This window comes from Zea mays, chromosome 3, assembly GCF_902167145.1.
Source record: "Zea mays cultivar B73 chromosome 3, Zm-B73-REFERENCE-NAM-5.0, whole genome shotgun sequence".
Taxonomy (NCBI): Eukaryota; Viridiplantae; Streptophyta; class Magnoliopsida; order Poales; family Poaceae; genus Zea; species Zea mays.
In genome coordinates, this window is record NC_050098.1 from 208,670,291 (window position 1) to 208,687,538 (window position 17,248).

Below are 17,248 nucleotides of genomic sequence, written 5' to 3' on the forward strand. Positions count from 1 at the left end.
GAAGGCAAGCCCCGGTTTTATGCATAACCGTATTACTATATGCTACTTTACTACACTTAATGCTTGTAGGATTGTAATGTGCACTTAAGTGTAGGAGTTGCTTGAAACCTCTAGTTGCATGAACTTAGGATTCCTTTTTGAGATGAATACTAGTATGCTAGGTCGAGTAGCTGCTTGCTAATCAGGATCTCGGTAGAAGTCGAGTGATTTTTCTAGCACTCGCGCGAGGTCAGGAATTGATTGTATTCATCTTGATAACGGGATTTATGCTGGTCTATGGACTTGGATCCAGGGAGGATGCCTTGTCCATGAGACGGGAAAAATGAATTAAGGATTAATGTGTGGATACCTGAGTCAAGCTTTTGAACGTACTAAGCACATGCCGGGAAAAATGGTAACCGGTAAACCTAGTACCTGAGTGAAGCCGGGCGCGGACTTTATCCCTCATGCGACCTGAGACTGGGTCTCCCATGCTAGCTATGGTGGGTACAAGTGCGGTCACTGCACGGCGGCAGCCGGGGTCAGTGGAGCATTGTATGCCAAGGCAGTGAGGCCTGGACGCGAACGGGGAATCGATGGGGACGGTTGTCTTGTGTGGGGTCGGAATACCCTGACATGACGTGTGTTTAGGTTTACCTTGCAAGGTTAAAACTCGATTCGAATCGTCTGCTTCTCGCAGCTAATGAGACTGCTTGATTCCTTGTACTACATCGAGTAAGAAGTGAAATGTGGATTATATGAGATAACTTGTTGATTGAACTAATGATTGTTACCATGTATGCTTAGAAGGAGCAAATCTAGCTAAGTTAATGATGGTAGAATTTGAAAAGCTAAAAAAATTGATTTTAGAAACAGCTAGTGCTTTAACAAACCAAACCCCTCAGCCAAACAGCTGCATAGTCTAGAGGTAGAGGAGTAGACTCCTCACACCGGTTAAGTCTAGCTGAGTATTAGTATACTCAGCCTTGCTTGTGGCACCATTTTTGCAGGTACCATGCAGGATTTGGTTGATGGTGTGACTTGGCCTACCACCCTGCCACCGGGTTGGACGGTCGAGTGGGATGTTGCTCCGGCAGGAGAGGAGCATGAGGAGTAGTGGGCTAGGCCTTGCCCATTTCCTCACTACCGACGACATCGATTATCCGCTGCACTTTAATTTATGAACTTTATTTGCTACTCAGAAACTCCGATTTATGTAATAACTCAGTACTTAATTTGAGGTTTCCTGTTTTATTGTATTTCTTCTGTGACTCACCTTCGAGTGAGATTGTGGAATTTGATCCTGGTTAAGTGGCTTCATCAGACTAGATCTGAGGGACTGACGAGTTATTCCGATTTAAGTGTGTTACGGCCCCTGAGACGTGACTTAGGCACTTAAGCTGGAAAAATTCGGGCGGTTCTGCCACAGCTGGTATCGGAGCAAATTCCACCACAGAGAAGGACAATAAACCATGAATACCGATTTTCAAAATCTAAAACTTGCCTAGAAACTACTACGGATCGTCAGGACTAGATCGCTAGACCTAGGACGAAAGGCCTTAGGCGTAGAGGGAGAAATAGGTGGCTAATTAATTAGGCCCTGTGGGCCAATACTTATATTTTTAAGGATGCCCTAAAAAGGCACCCTATTTTCTTGTGAGAGGCAACGTTTCTTACAGCATGCATACATTATAAAACACAAAGTGGAATTAAAATTTGAGCTAACCCCTTTTCTTTAAAATCATTCGGGCTCTCTTTTTCTTTTTCCTTCCACCATAATCTTTATCTTTGATTCCCTTCCGCAGATGAATTCACCCACCCCCGCCAGTGGAGGAGACTCTCGTTTCAGTTCTGACTTCCTTTCTCGCGATGGCTTTCCTTCCATCTTGTGGGAAGTGCTTAACTCCGCCGGTTACCCTACGCCTCCTTTATACACGGTGCAGTTGTATGAGGAGCATCGGGTACCTCGTTGTCGGGTCTGGCTAACTTTGGAGGCTCATCCCCTTCAGCCGGGTTGGCGTTCTCTTGACTCTGAGACGATTGGACTCAGGACGGACGACACCGTTGAGGCAGCAGCCATGAAGACTCTGACGACTTTCTGTGGCTACCATCCCCTGGAGATGGTGATGCACCCCTTGGAACTCTTCCCTGCTGAGAAGAAGGATGATCCCATGTGGTGTAACCGCGTGAGCCATGTGAAGGATGTGTGGGCAATGTATCCTGACTTGGTTGGGAGGGTCACTGTTCAGTGCATGAGTGCGCTGTACCGCCTTCAGGCCCTTCAGAGCGATGCTATGACACTTCTTGCTAACACCGCTCAGACTGCCAAGCTCACTCTCGACAGTCGGGAAGATTTTGTGGTCGACCTATCCACAGAGTTGGTGGAGAAGGATCTGCAGGTGGAGAGGCTGAGCCAGCGTATCGCTACCCTGGAGCAGCAAGTGGAGATCCGAGACAACACTATTGATGTCTTGGAGAACCAGCTTCACGACGTGCAGAGGGAACTCGAGGAAGCCAATGACCACTTGGACATGCACCACCTGGAAATGGAGGCCAATGAAGCAGGAAGCGAGGGAGAAGAGGCTCCCGAGGAGCTAGGACCAGCCCCTGGTGCCAATGGGACTACCTCCGCAATGCCTCCTTCACCCGTATCCAGTGTCGCTTCCACCGCTCAGGGTTAAGCAGTCGCTTCGACGTTTTTAGGCGGATAGAAACCTATGCGAGCTTAGTAGTATCACATTTTGGACTAGGCTTGTGGGTACCTTCCCCTGATTAATGTAACCCTGTAAACTTTTGATATCTGTGGGATCCTTGTCACCATGTTATCTTCATTTCGAACCTAATATTATGATTATGGCTTTTTCCTTCCATATGAGATGATATCTTGTCGTTCGGAAATATGAGTTGGGATAACAATGGCGACAATCTCTGTTTTCAGATGGCAGCTAGGCAGCGTCGCGGGCAGAATGAGCAAGCTCCCCCGCCACCTCCTCTAGCTCCCACAGTGCAGGAGCTGATGGCCCAGCAGAATGAGATTCTGCGACAGCTTTTGCAGCGCCAGCCCCACCAACAGCATCATGGTGGAGGCCAGCATCAGTGACCTCCGGCTATGGCAACTTACCAAGAGTTTCTGAGCACGCAGCTGCCCTTGTTCACCAAGGCAGAGGATCCGTTGGACGCCGACGTGTGGCTTCGCGTCGTCGAGTCCAAGTTTCCCCTCCTCACAGGAGACTGCCCTGATGAGGCCAAGGCTCGCTTCGCCGCACAGCAGCTTCGCGGCCCTGCTCGGACTTGGTGGGACCACTTCCGTGCTATGCTCCCCGCTGATCATGAAGTATCTTGGGAGGAATTCAAGACTGCCTTCAGAGGACACCACATTCCAGCTGGCATTCTTGATCGGAAGTTGAATGAATTCCTGGCCCTCAATCAAGGAACCCGCACGGTACTGCAGTATGCGCAAGCCTTCAACGACTTATGCCAGTATGCAGGGTATCATGCTGATTCTGATGAGAAGAAGAGGGATCGCTTCCGCAGGGGTCTCAATACCAAACTGCGGGAACGACTCAACACTGTCCGGGCTGATAGCTTCAATGAGTTGGTCAACATGGCCATCTCTCAGGAGGATTGCATTGTTGCTCACCGGGCAGAGAAGAAGAGAAAGGCACCAATGGCAGCACCATCCGCTCAGGCTCAGAGGTTCCGGATTGTTTCTCACAATCAGAGCAGGGGTTTTCAGCAGCAGGCAGGCAGATGGGTGATCAGGCCACCTCAGCAGCAGCAGCAGCCGGCACCCAACCGCTATCCAGCTCCCGCCCCAAGGAACAATCAGCCTCCTCAGCAGCAGCAGTTCCGCCAGGGCAATGGGAACAAGTGTTTCACTTGTGGCAATGTGGGCCACTATGCCAAGAATTGTCCCAGGAACCAGCAGAGGCAGATGCCAGCACCAAATCAAGACAAGGGAAGAAAGCAGAAGGTGCAAGTCAGGCAAGGGAAGCTCAACTTCACTGCTCTAGAGGAAGTGCCAGAAGGAGCTCCTATCATGACCGGTACCTTTTCAGTTTATAATCAACCTGCTTTAATTCTGTTTGATTCTGGTGCATCTCATAGTTTCATTAGCCAAAAGTTCAGTGCTAATTGCAAACTGCCATTTTCTCACTCAAAAGGGTCATTCGTGATAGTCACACCTGGGGGTAAAATTGCAACTAATCAATTAAACCAAAGTGTGCCTATTCAACTGGGAAGCCACATTATCAAAACCACTCTTCTTGTATTGGGATTGGAAAATGTGGACATTATTCTAGGAGCAAATTGGATGACCTTGCACCAAGTTGTGCTTGATGTAGCCAGTCGTACCGTGGAAGTTAATTCTCCTTTCTGCGGGAATTTCACTTTGATTCTGCCTAGTCAGGGTTCTTCTCAGTCATGTGCTTTCTCTATGACGGAGTTACCCCTGAAGAAGATCCCAGTGGTCTGTGAGTATGCAGATGTCTTTCCTGATGAATTGCCAGGAATGCCACCGGACCGGGATATTGAATTCGCCATCGAGTTGCAACCGGGAACGACCCCAATTTCCAAGAGGCCCTACCGAATGCCACCCACTGAGTTGGCAGAGTTGAAGAAGCAGTTGCAAGAGTTGCTGGATAAGGGATTCATTCGTCCAAGAACTTCGCCTTGGGGATGTCCAGCACTGTTTGTGAAAAAGAAAGATGAAAGCTTGAGGCTGTGTATAGATTACCGCCCTCTTAATGCGGTAACTATCAAGAACAAGTATCCTTTGCCTCGTATTGATGTTCTCTTTGACCAGTTGGTCGGAGCCAAGGTGTTTTCCAAGATAGACCTTCGCTCTGGCTACCATCAGATCAAAATACGAGCAAGTGATATACCGAAGACGGCATTCTCAACCAGATATGGGTTATATGAATTCTTGGTGATGTCATTCGGGCTGACAAATGCACCAGCATATTTCATGTATCTGATGAATTCTGTTTTTATGCCGGAATTGGACAAGTTCGTGGTGGTTTTCATCGATGATATTCTGGTGTACTCGAAGAACGAAGAAGAACATGCCGGGCATTTGCATGTAGTGCTTCAACGTCTGCGAGAGCACCACCTTTATGCCAAGCTATCCAAGTGTGATTTTTGGCTAAAGGAAATCAAATTCTTGGGTCACACTATCTCTCAGGCTGGAATAGCTGTTGATCCTGACAAAGTGCAAGAGGTGATGAACTGGAGGCCACCAACGACTGTTCGCCAGATTCGGAGTTTTCTGGGATTGGCTGGTTATTACCGAAGATTTATTCCGGACTTCTCTCGAATTGCGAAGCCTATTACTGAATTGCTGAAGAAAGAAGTCAAATTTGTGTGGAGTCAGAAGTGCGAAGATGCCTTCCATGCATTAAGGCAGCATCTGACCACGGCACCAGTATTGGCGCAACCCGACAGCAGCAAGCCTTTTGATGTGTATTGTGATGCCTCTGGCACCGGGCTAGGTTGTGTCTTGATGCAAGACAACCGAGTCATTGCTTATGCCTCAAGAGCACTCAGGCCTCATGAGCAAAATTATCCCACTCATGACCTTGAGTTAGCAGCAGTGGTTCATGCATTGAAGATGTGGAGGCACTATCTAATGGGAACCCACTGCAACATCTTCACTGATCATAAGAGCCTTAAGTACATTTTTACTCAGGCTGATCTCAACATGAGGCAGAGAAGATGGCTAGAGCTGATCAAGGATTATGACCTGGAGGTACATTACCACCCAGGGAAGGCTAATGTAGTAGCAGATGCCTTGAGTCGGAAGTTGCAATGCAATTGTATTCTGATGGATTCTCGTGTTAACACCTTGTGTGATGAGTTGAGCAAGATGCAAATTGAAGTGATTCCTTCTGGTTCTTTGTCTCAAATTGCTGTTGAGCCAGCTTTGCAAGACCAGATTATCATGGCCCAGCTCAGTGACAAGGGAGTGCAAATTATCAAGAAGAATCTTCATCAGAAGGTTGAGAAGTATAATTGTTTCCGCCAGGATGAGAAAGGTGTGTTATGGTTCAAAAGCAGATTGGTGATTCCTAAGGACCAGGATCTCAAGAGGAAAATTTTGGATGAGGCTCATCTCTCCAAATTCTCTATGCATCCGGGAAGCACCAAGATGTACCATGATCTGAAGCTTTTGTACTGGTGGACCAGAATGAAGAGGGAGATAGCCCAGTATGTATCAGAGTGTGACACCTGTCAGAGGATTAAGGCAAGCCACTTGAAGTCCGCTGGAGCTTTGCAACCACGGTCCGTACCTTCGTGGAAGTGGGACGACATCAGCATGGATTTCATTGTGGGTCTGCCCAACACCTCTCGTCATCATGATTCGATTTGGGTTATTGTGGACCGATTGACGAAGGTAGCACATTTTCTTCCTGTGCACACCACTGATAAGGCTCAGAAATATGCAGAATTGTATATTGACCGAATCGTGTGTTTGCATGGATTACCTCAGACCATTGTTTCTGACCGAGGAGCCCAATTTGTTGCCAAATTTTGGGAACAATTGCAAGAGTCTTTGGGAACCAAGCTAATCAGGAGTTCAGCTTACCACCCACAGACAGATGGTCAGACGGAAAGGGTAAACCAGATTCTGGAAGATATGCTGAGAGCTTGTGCGATCGATTGTGGCAAGAACTGGGATAAGCACCTCTCCTTGGCAGAGTTTGCTTATAACAATAGTTATCAATCCAGCCTAAAGATGGCACCTTTTGAAGCTCTCTATGGAAGAAGGTGCAGGACACCACTCAATTGGTCTCAGCCTGGTGAAAGAGAAGTTTTTGGACCTGACTTAGTGACTCAAGCCGAAAGGAAGGTCAAGCTAATCAAGAAGAATCTAGAAGCTGCTCAGGCCAGGCAGAAGAGCTATCATGATAGAAGAAGGAAACCTCTCCAGTTCGAGGTGGGAAGTTTCGTATACCTCAAGGTATCACCCACTAAGGGAGTGCAGAGGTTTGGGATCAAAGGCAAGCTAGCCCCTCGTTACATTGGACCTTATGAGATCATTGAAGCATGTGGACCCGTGGCATACAAGCTGAAGTTACCTTCAAAGATGTCTGCCATTCACAGTGTATTCCATGTATCTCAGCTGAAGAAGTGTGTTCGATTGCCGACTGAGATCCTAGCAGAGCCAGAATTGGAGATAGAGCCAGATCTCTCGTACCAAGAGTACCCCTCCAAGATTCTGGATTGCAAGGAAAGATCAACTCGGGCTAAATCAATCAAGATGTTCAAGGTCCAATGGAGTAATCACTCAGAGGAGGAAGCTACATGGGAAACCGAGGAATTCTTAAGATCCAACTTCCCCGATTGCCTACCTAAGGAAGCTGGTATGTAATCACCCCCAACCCCTCCTCCTGCCTTTCGAATCTAATTTCCAAAAATATGATCTTAATTCAGAATGAAGTAACTAAAAGATAAAACTTAAAAGGACTTCCTTCTGAAGTTGCAAAGAGAATGACATTCGAAGAGCAGTTTTGCCCTAATAATAACAATCACCACCCTTTTTCCTATCAGTCTCACCCTTCGCTTCACCCCGGGAGGACTCTGGCCCGAATCTCGGGATGAGATTCCTTTAAGGGGGGAAGGCTGTGACACCCCAGTGTCACCTAGGGTTTCTCTTAAAAAGCCAAACCAAGAACCATTATTTCATGTGAATCAAAGTAAGCATGGGCATCAAATTAACTTAAGTAATAAAGAATTCACCAAGTATATACTTAAAAGTGTCATGGTCAAAACAATTGAGACTTTTGAAAGATAAGAATGTGCAACCCTAATTCAAAACCCTAAGTAAACCCCATGAACAAAATTCAAGAAAGTAAGAAAAAGGGAATGAAAAGTTTAAAATTTTGAGTTGAGCCAATTATATAAGTTAAAGTATATTTGTTAAGCAACAAGAAAGATTGAGAAGGCTTAGCCAAAATAACTCAAATAAATCCCCAAATCAGCCCTTGATCAATGAACCCTTAGAGAAATTCAGATTTCTGAATTTCTGAATTTCAGACCTCTTCTCAAAGATCATCTGTGTTCTCTGCTTTTCCAAACTCAAAGCCAGAAGATCCAAATATCAAAGTCGTGCCAAATTACCTTGAACACATTCTGGGAAAGTTTGAACTCAAACCAAATTCATTTGACACGGTTTTGGCGCAGCTCAACCTCGGGACCAGGCATTCTGACACTGGCACCTTGGTGACGATACAACTCCCTGTCCCTAGCCTAAAACCGCACGTCGTCCATACACAAAAGACAAAGCTTGGTCTGGTGAACAAATCCCTTGCAGTGATCTTGCCCAAATTCGCGAAGATTTGCTCCCAATCGGCGCTTGAACAGGGGCAGAGGCGATGGGAACACGTGTTCGACCGCGGCTGACACCCCCGGTTCACGCATGTTCGCGCACCGCGCCTTCCCAGTGCACGCCCGCGCGCACTCGCCGGTCCACGACCGCCCGTGCACCGCGCCGTGCCTATAAAGCCCTCCCAGGCGCGCCCCACTTCGCCCCGCACTCACCCTCACCAGCCAGCCACTTCCCCTTAGCTCCGGCGAGCTTAAATCCGCCCGCGATTGCCGCCAGAGCTTCGGCCACCGTGGCCAGCCCACCCCAGCCATCCTCTGGGCGAGCCAGTGCTTCGGCTAGCTCCGCCAGTAGCCCGTGAAGCTTGCCAAGCCCTCGGACCCGACCGGACTTCACCGGAGGCCCGAGATCGACCTCACCGGACTTCGGTCTTCCGCCGCCGCGCGTGGACCGAGCTATCCAGTGAGTCTCCGCCCAATTCCTTTCGCTCATGTCTTCTCTGGCATCCCGTGGACCTCCCTGACCTATTTGATTGAACTATCTCGCCGTGACCAGGCCGGTCTCCTCGCCGCCGACGAGCATCCCCGCCTGCGCGCGTGGACCGACCGACTCCGGCCATCTCCGACGGCGTTCCGCACACCGTTGTGATCCCCGCGACCTCCCCTTCACCCTCGACCACTTCACCGGAACAGTCTCGCCGCCGGTAAGCCCCTCCGCCCTTTTCTTCGCCGCGGCTACTGTTTAAGGTAGAAGAAGGACCTCGGGTTAGGTTCTGTAGAACCCGAGGGGTTTTCTGTAATGTCAGCGACTCATGTGAATAGTAACCTAAGGACTGATTCGCAAAGGAAACTTAGAAAATCGCCAGGGACCCCAGTGCAAAGTGGATTTCCACTTAATCAATTCTGTTATTCTTTTTAAAATGACCAGAGAACTTAGAAAATCCATAACTTGATGAAATCTTAATAAAAAGTTGTCAAACCAATTTTGCTAGCTCTGGAATATTGTAATCTGTCATTTAAAAATAGTGAACCCTATGCTTTCTGTTCTAAATTTTAGAGTTTAAAATTAAAAACAGAAACCCCCTAACCCTTATTTAATTAAGGAAAATTAGTTTTTCTTTTGTGCTGAGCTTAAGAAAATTTGTAGATGTTTATACCTTATTTAGACACTGTTTAAAAATAGTAGGAACACCAGCATTGGAAAATATGAGGTAGTTATTTATTTAAAGCTATTTTGTCCAAAACTTAGAGAAAATCAGAAAGGCCTTAAAGATTAATGAACAGTGATTAATAATATTTTTCCTAGTTTACTTATGCAACAGAGAACCTAGGAAAAATGCAGAGACCATTAATTTGGACCACTTCTTAATTAAGATGATTTAATTAACCTTATATAGACTGAAAATCAATTATTATAATTGCAAAACTATAACCAAAGTGGTTAGTAAAAATCCAGTGAACTTATAATCACCAGAGCCCCACTACAAAAATACAGAACACCCCAGCCCAACTTTTTAAGTAGGGAAAATAAATACAGAGTGATAATAAGGCATTTTTTCCAATAAATCATAAACAACCCCTTTTAATGGGATAATGGGCAACCAAAAATAAGCTAAGTCCATGATAAGACAGTCCACCAGAGAAAAATGCAAACCCATGAAAAAGAAGTAAACTCATACCTTTTGCTAGTGATTAAAGAGAAAGACCACTTAATTCAAATAATGCAAACCACCCCTTCCCTTAAGCAAATAGAAGCCAAACTTCAGAATGATTGCTCTTGCACAAAATACCAACTAATAAAAATAAGAACTCTGTTGTTTGATGTTTTTCAAATATAGTGGTAGTAGAAAGCACCCCGTTGGCTAGAAACCTTAAGAAAACCATAGGAAAAGAATTAAAAGGTATTAATGACTAGAAATTTGTATCAAGTCATGTTATGACACCTAAAGGTCAGCAAAAATAAGTTTTGGAGAATTACCCACTGTTAAATAATAGTTGTAGTTCAAAGTACCCCTTCTGCCCTAAAATTTGGTAATTTTGTCCAGAGAAAACCATTCACCTTCTGACCCCCAAATTTTGAGACAGAAAATCATACACCAGTAACAAGCCACTGTAATTTTTGCAGAATTTTTGAAATTTTAGAAAAGCAACTTGTAGTTCAAACCTACTCCAAAGCATTAAAAGAATAAAAGAAAAGGAAAGAAGAAATAAACCCCACCTCAATAAGTCTAACTTGAGTGCTTACCATTTATCACTAAGACTTAAAAAGAATTCAGTGGAACCCCAAAAATAAACCTACCCCCTTACCTTAACTAAGTTTAACCCAATTTACCAAGTATACCACCCAAGGGTTTTACATAAGTAAAGTTAACTTGTTTAAACTCAAAAGCCCATACACCGTTAAAGTTGTAATTTCTAAAGGCACATATCCTATCATGCATATATCTTACGCATTGCATTCATTAGATTGTAATCTTGCCGACGGAGAGTACGTGCTCATCCCCGAGCAAGGACCTGTCCAAGAGGAGGACCAGGAGCAGGCTTCAGAGGCTGCTATCGAGGATCTCCCCACAGCCCCAGCAATTGAAGGCAAGCCCCGGTTTTATGCATAACCGTATTACTATATGCTACTTTACTACACTTAATGCTTGTAGGATTGTAATGTGCACTTAAGTGTAGGAGTTGCTTGAAACCTCTAGTTGCATGAACTTAGGATTCCTTTTTGAGATGAATACTAGTATGCTAGGTCGAGTAGCTGCTTGCTAATCAGGATCTCGGTAGAAGTCGAGTGATTTTTCTAGCACTCGCGCGAGGTCAGGAATTGATTGTATTCATCTTGATAACGGGATTTATGCTGGTCTATGGACTTGGATCCAGGGAGGATGCCTTGTCCATGAGACGGGAAAAATGAATTAAGGATTAATGTGTGGATACCTGAGTCAAGCTTTTGAACGTACTAAGCACATGCCGGGAAAAATGGTAACCGGTAAACCTAGTACCTGAGTGAAGCCGGGCACGGACTTTATCCCTCATGCGACCTGAGACTGGGTCTCCCATGCTAGCTATGGTGGGTACAAGTGCGGTCACTGCACGGCGGCAGCCGGGGTCAGTGGAGCATTGTATGCCAAGGCGGTGAGGCCTGGACGCGAACGGGGAATCGATGGGGACGGTTGTCTTGTGTGGGGTCGGAATACCCTGACATGACGTGTGTTTAGGTTTACCTTGCAAGGTTAAAACTCGATTCGAATCGTCTGCTTCTCGCAGCTAATGAGACTGCTTGATTCCTTGTACTGCATCGAGTAAGAAGTGAAATGTGGATTATATGAGATAACTTGTTGATTGAACTAATGATTGTTACCATGTATGCTTAGAAGGAGCAAATCTAGCTAAGTTAATGATGGTAGAATTTGAAAAGCTAAAAAAATTGATTTTAGAAACAGCTAGTGCTTTGGCAAACCAAACCCCTCAGCCAAACAGCTGCATAGTCTAGAGGTAGAGGAGTAGACTCCTCACACCGGTTAAGTCTAGCTGAGTATTAGTATACTCCGCCTTGCTTGTGGCACCATTTTTGCAGGTACCATGCAGGATTTGGTTGATGGTGTGACTTGGCCTACCACCCTGCCACCGGGTTGGACGGTCGAGTGGGATGTTGCTCCGGCAGGAGAGGAGCATGAGGAGTAGTGGGCTAGGCCTTGCCCATTTCCTCACTACCGACGACATCGATTATCCGCTGCACTTTAATTTATGAACTTTATTTGCTACTCAGAAACTCCGGTTTATGTAATAACTCAGTACTTAATTTGAGGTTTCCTGTTTTATTGTATTTCTTCTGTGACTCACCTTCGAGTGAGATTATGGAATTTGATCCTGGTTAAGTGGCTTCATCAGACCAGATCTGAGGGACTGACGAGTTATTCCGATTTAAGTGTGTTACGGCCCCTGAGGCGTGACTTAGGCACTTAAGCTGGAATAATTCGGGCGGTTCTGCCACACCGTCGACGGTTCCTTCTACACCGGCGAACTCTAAGCCTGAGGAGGACCTCACGGTACCGGCGAATGAAGCTCGGGCCGTGACCTCTATGCGGCCGACTGAAGAAACCAAAAGAATCAACCTGGGGTTCGCTGACGAGCGCAAGACGGCTATCATCAGCTCCAGCTTGGACGACAAATAGGAAAGCGCGCTCGTCTAGTTTCTGCAAGATAACCGAGACGTATTCGCATGGCAACCTGCGGATATGCCGGGAGTCCCAAGAGAACTGGCCGAGCACAAACTGAAAGTCTACCCCCAGGCGAGGCCGATTCGACAAAAGCTACGTCGCTTCACGCCCGACAAGAGAGAGGCCATTCGTGCCGAATTAGCTCGCCTGGTCGCGGCTGGATTTATTAGAGAAGTATTACACCCTGAGTGGTTAGCCAATCCTGTTCTTGTACTCAAAAAGAATAAAGTGGATTGGCGCATGTGCGTCGACTATACCGATCTCAACAAACACTGTCCGAAGGATCCCTTCGGGCTCCCGAGGATAGATCAGGTGGTGGATTCCACCGCTGGATGTTCTGTGTTGTCTTTCTTAGATTGCTATTTCGGGTATCACCAGATTAGTCTGGCAAAAGAAGATGAGGAAAAAACGGCGTTCATTACTCCGTTTGGTGCTTTCTGTTATACCTCCATGTCGTTCGGCCTCAAAAACGCTGGAGCGACTTATCAGAGAGCCATTCAAACATGCTTAGCCGATCACTGGGGCAAGCGTGTGGAGGCCTACATAGATGATGTGGTAATCAAAACAGAGAATTCGGAAAACTTCATCGAAGACTTGCAGCTGGTTTTCAACAGCCTGAGACGATATAGATGGAAGCTCAATCCCGAAAAATGTGTTTTCGGGGTACCAGCCGGAAAGTTGCTCGGGTTTATCGTCAGCCACCGGGGAATTGAGGCTAATCCAGATAAGATTGAAGCCATCATGAAAATGGAAGCTCCTCGATCACAAAAGAAGGTTCAGCGACTCACTGGATGTATGGCGGCTCTAAGCAGATTTATATCCAGGCTGGGGGAGAAAGGCTTGTCGTTTTACAAGCTGCTCAAGAAGGTGGATAAGTTTCAATGGACTTCAGAAGCACAAGAAGCTCTAGATGCATTGAAAAAATTCTTGACAACACCACCAGTACTGAAACCACCCCGGCGAGCTACATCAACTCAACCGGCTGAAGATTTGCTATTGTACATCTCTTGCACGACTCACGTGGTAAGCACCGCGTTGGTAGTCGAGCGAGTAGAAGAAGGACATGCCTACCCGGTACAACATCCTGTTTACTTCATCAGTGAAGTTCTAGGCCCCTCAAAGAAAAAGTATCCTCAAGTTCAGAAGCTATTATACGCAGTACTTCTAACTGCCCGCAAGCTGCGTCACTACTTTGACGACCACAAAGTCATAGTAGTCACTGGTTTTCCAATAGGGGACATTCTTCACAACAAGGAAGCTATTGGCCGAATAGCCAAGTGGGCTTGCGAGTTGGGATCCCACGACATCGAGTTCCGACCTCGCACCGCCATCAAAACCCAAGCACTGGTTGATTTCGTATCAGAATGGACCGAACAGCAAGTACCGGATAATCCAGAGACTGCAGAAGTATGGCGAATGTATTTTGATGGCTCGCTGAAGCTGCAGGGAGCAGGAGCAGGGATTCTCTTCACTGCACCTGGAGGCGAACACCTCAAGTACGCCCTCCAGTTACTATTCCCGGCCTCCAACAATGCAGCCGAGTATGAAGCCCTGATCCATGGATTAAACATTGCCGTATCACTGGGCATCAAGAGATTGATGGTATACGGAGATTCTCTGGTAGTTATCAGCCAGATAAACAAGGAGTGGGATTGCTCAAGTAATTCAATGGGAAAATATTGCGCTGCCGTCCGAAAGCTGGAAGACAAGTTCGAGGGTCTGGAATTTCATCATGTGGAAAGGGATCGTAACACAGCAGCTGATGTACTATCCAAGCTCGGATCCGGTCGAACTCAGGTCCCACCCGGAGTCTTCGTGCAAGAAATTCTGCAGACGAGTATCTCAATGGATCAAACAGAAGAATGCAATATTATAAATCAACTCGAGTCAGATTCTGACGACTGGAGAAGACCGATTATTAAGTTTATAAAGAACGAAGAAGAACCAGACGACAAAAACTCGGCAGAGCGCATTGCGAGGCAGTCGGCTCACTATACACTCATTGGGGGGGAACTGTACAGAAGGGGCGCGTCAGGCATCCTCATGAAGTGCGTTCTCCCGTCCACCGGGAAACAACTTCTAGAGGAAGTCCATGCAGGGCAATGTGGGATACATGCAGCATCTAGAACACTAGTCGGGAAGGTTTTCAGGTCAGGATTCTATTGGCCGACGGCGAAGAACGATGCAGCCGAATTAGTTCAGAGATGCGAAGCTTGCCAATACTTGTCAAAGCAACAACACATGCCAGCGCAGCAGCTACAGACTATACCAGTAACCTGGCCTTTCGCATGCTGGGGACTGGATATGATTGGACCTTTCAAGAAAGCTCAAGGGGGATACACCCATGTATTGGTGGCGATTGACAAATTCACTAAATGGATAGAGTTCAAGCCCATTGCTTCTCTAACTTCTGCTAAAGCCGTGGAATTCATACAAGGCATAATATTCAGATTCGGGATACCAAACAGTATCATCACTGACTTAGGATCCAACTTCACCAGTTCAGAATTCTTTGACTTCTGCGAGCAAAAGAGTATTCAGATCAAGTACGCATCTGTAGCACATCCAAGAGCCAACGGGCAGGTTGAGCGAGCCAACGGAATGATATTGGAGGCACTCAGGAAAAGGGTCTTCGATAAGAATGAAAAATTCGCAGGAAAATGGATAAGGGAATTGCCTTATGTTGTTTGGAGCCTAAGAACCCAACCTAGCCAAGCCCTGCATGGGAACACCCCTTTCTTCATGGTCTATGGGTCGGAGGCAGTGCTACCTGCTGATCTCAAGTTTGGGGCGCCAAGATTAATCTTCGAAAGCATAGCAGAAGCCGAGGCCACCAGGCTGGAGGATGTTGATGTACTTGAGGAAGAACGACTGAATGCAGTAATCCAATCAGCACGGTACCAGCAGACTCTAAGGCGCTATCACGACAAGGCTGTGCGGCGACGGTTCTTTTCGATAGGAGACCTCGTCCTCCGCCGAATTCTAACGGGAGAGGGACGGCACAAGTTATCACCCTTATGGGAAGGGCCTTTCATAGTAGCAGAAGTCACTCGGCCCGGATCGTATCGCCTCACCCAGATGGATGGCACAGAAGTTGGGAACTCCTGGAACATAGAGCACCTCAGAAAGTTTTACCCCTAGCTGTATTTCAAAACAGCTGGGGCGACCATGTATTTTGTAAGATGGAAATACGTCATCAATAAAGAGAGATTTCAAAGATACTCGGCTCATTTACGATTGACTTGCATTCTTACTTAACTCGGGGTGACCACTATGCCCTACTAACGGAGCAATCGACTTAAGTCGACAACGACTTAAGGCGGTGCAACATGCTCACGCTTACTTAACTCGGGGTGACCACTATGCCCTACAAACGGAGCAATCGACTTAAGTCGGCAACGACTTAAGGCGGTGCAACATGCTCACGCTTACTTAACTCGGGGTGACCACTATGCCCTACTAACGGAGCAATCGACTTAAGTCAGCAACGACTTAAGGCGGTGCAACATGCTCACGCTTACTTAACTCGGGGTGACCACTATGCCCTACGAACGGAGCAATCGACTTAAGTCGGCAACGACTTAAGGCGGTGCAACATGCTCACGCTTACTTAACTCGGGGTGACCACTATGCCCTACAAACGGAGCAATCGACTTAAGTCAGCAACGACTTAAGGCGGTGCAACATGCTCACGTTTACTTAACCCAGGGTGACCACTATGCCCTACTAACGGAGTTATCGGCTAAAGCCAGCGATGGCTTAAGCCGGTGCAGCATACTCGCGCTTATGCAATTCAGGGGATGACTTCCATATCCCGCAAATAAACTTCATAATCATCATGCGGCGTTACCGCAAACTTACAAACTAATAAGTTCTGATACAATAAGAGAGTAATCATGTCATTCGAATGATAAGCTGATGTCCTCTAACGAATACTTGATCATGCTAACCGCGCGCTCATAGCACGCGAAATGTTTCTCTATTTCGCAATGTCTTTCTCAGGAGCAACCGACGAAGAAGGACGACTCGAGGAATCAGGGGCAGCATTCACGTCAGCCCTTATGTCCTCAGGAACAACCACGCCGGGTCTCCTCATCAAGATTCGTCCCGCCCGAATAGCCTTGTCCATGGCTTTGTCGCGCTGGGCTTTGAGAGTAACAGCAGTCTCCTCGGCAACTTTAGCAGCCAGTCGGACGGTCTCTAACTCCTGGGCGATGGACTTCTTGGAAGCTCGGAGTTCTTTGATAGTAGCATCCTTTGCTGATATCAACTGCTTGAGGCGAGTCACCTCATCTGAAGATTCCTGCAGCTTACCACGCTGATTGTCCAACTCCTCCATTGTGAAGCGATGACTCCTCTCCAAGATGGTTAGCGAGTTACTGGAATCACGATACAATCTGTCAAGATTGTCATGAGAAGCAGCAAGGATACGCTTTTCTTCCTGCAAACAAAAATCAAACCCTTCAGAAACTAAACAAGTGATAGGAACACAACAAGGCAAGGCACAGTTTTGTAAGTCACCTTTTCAGAGTCGAGCCGAGCATGGAGAGAAGAACTCAGGGCATTGGCGTCATCCAAGGCAGCAGAGACCTGATTCAACTCAGTTTGGCTCTGAAAGTACTTCTCCTCGAAGTCAGCGCACCGTCGAGCCATTTCAGCCTGATCTCGGGAATGTTTTTCCTCAAGAGTTGCAATTTGCCGAGTCATTCCTAGCAAGAGGTAATCAAACA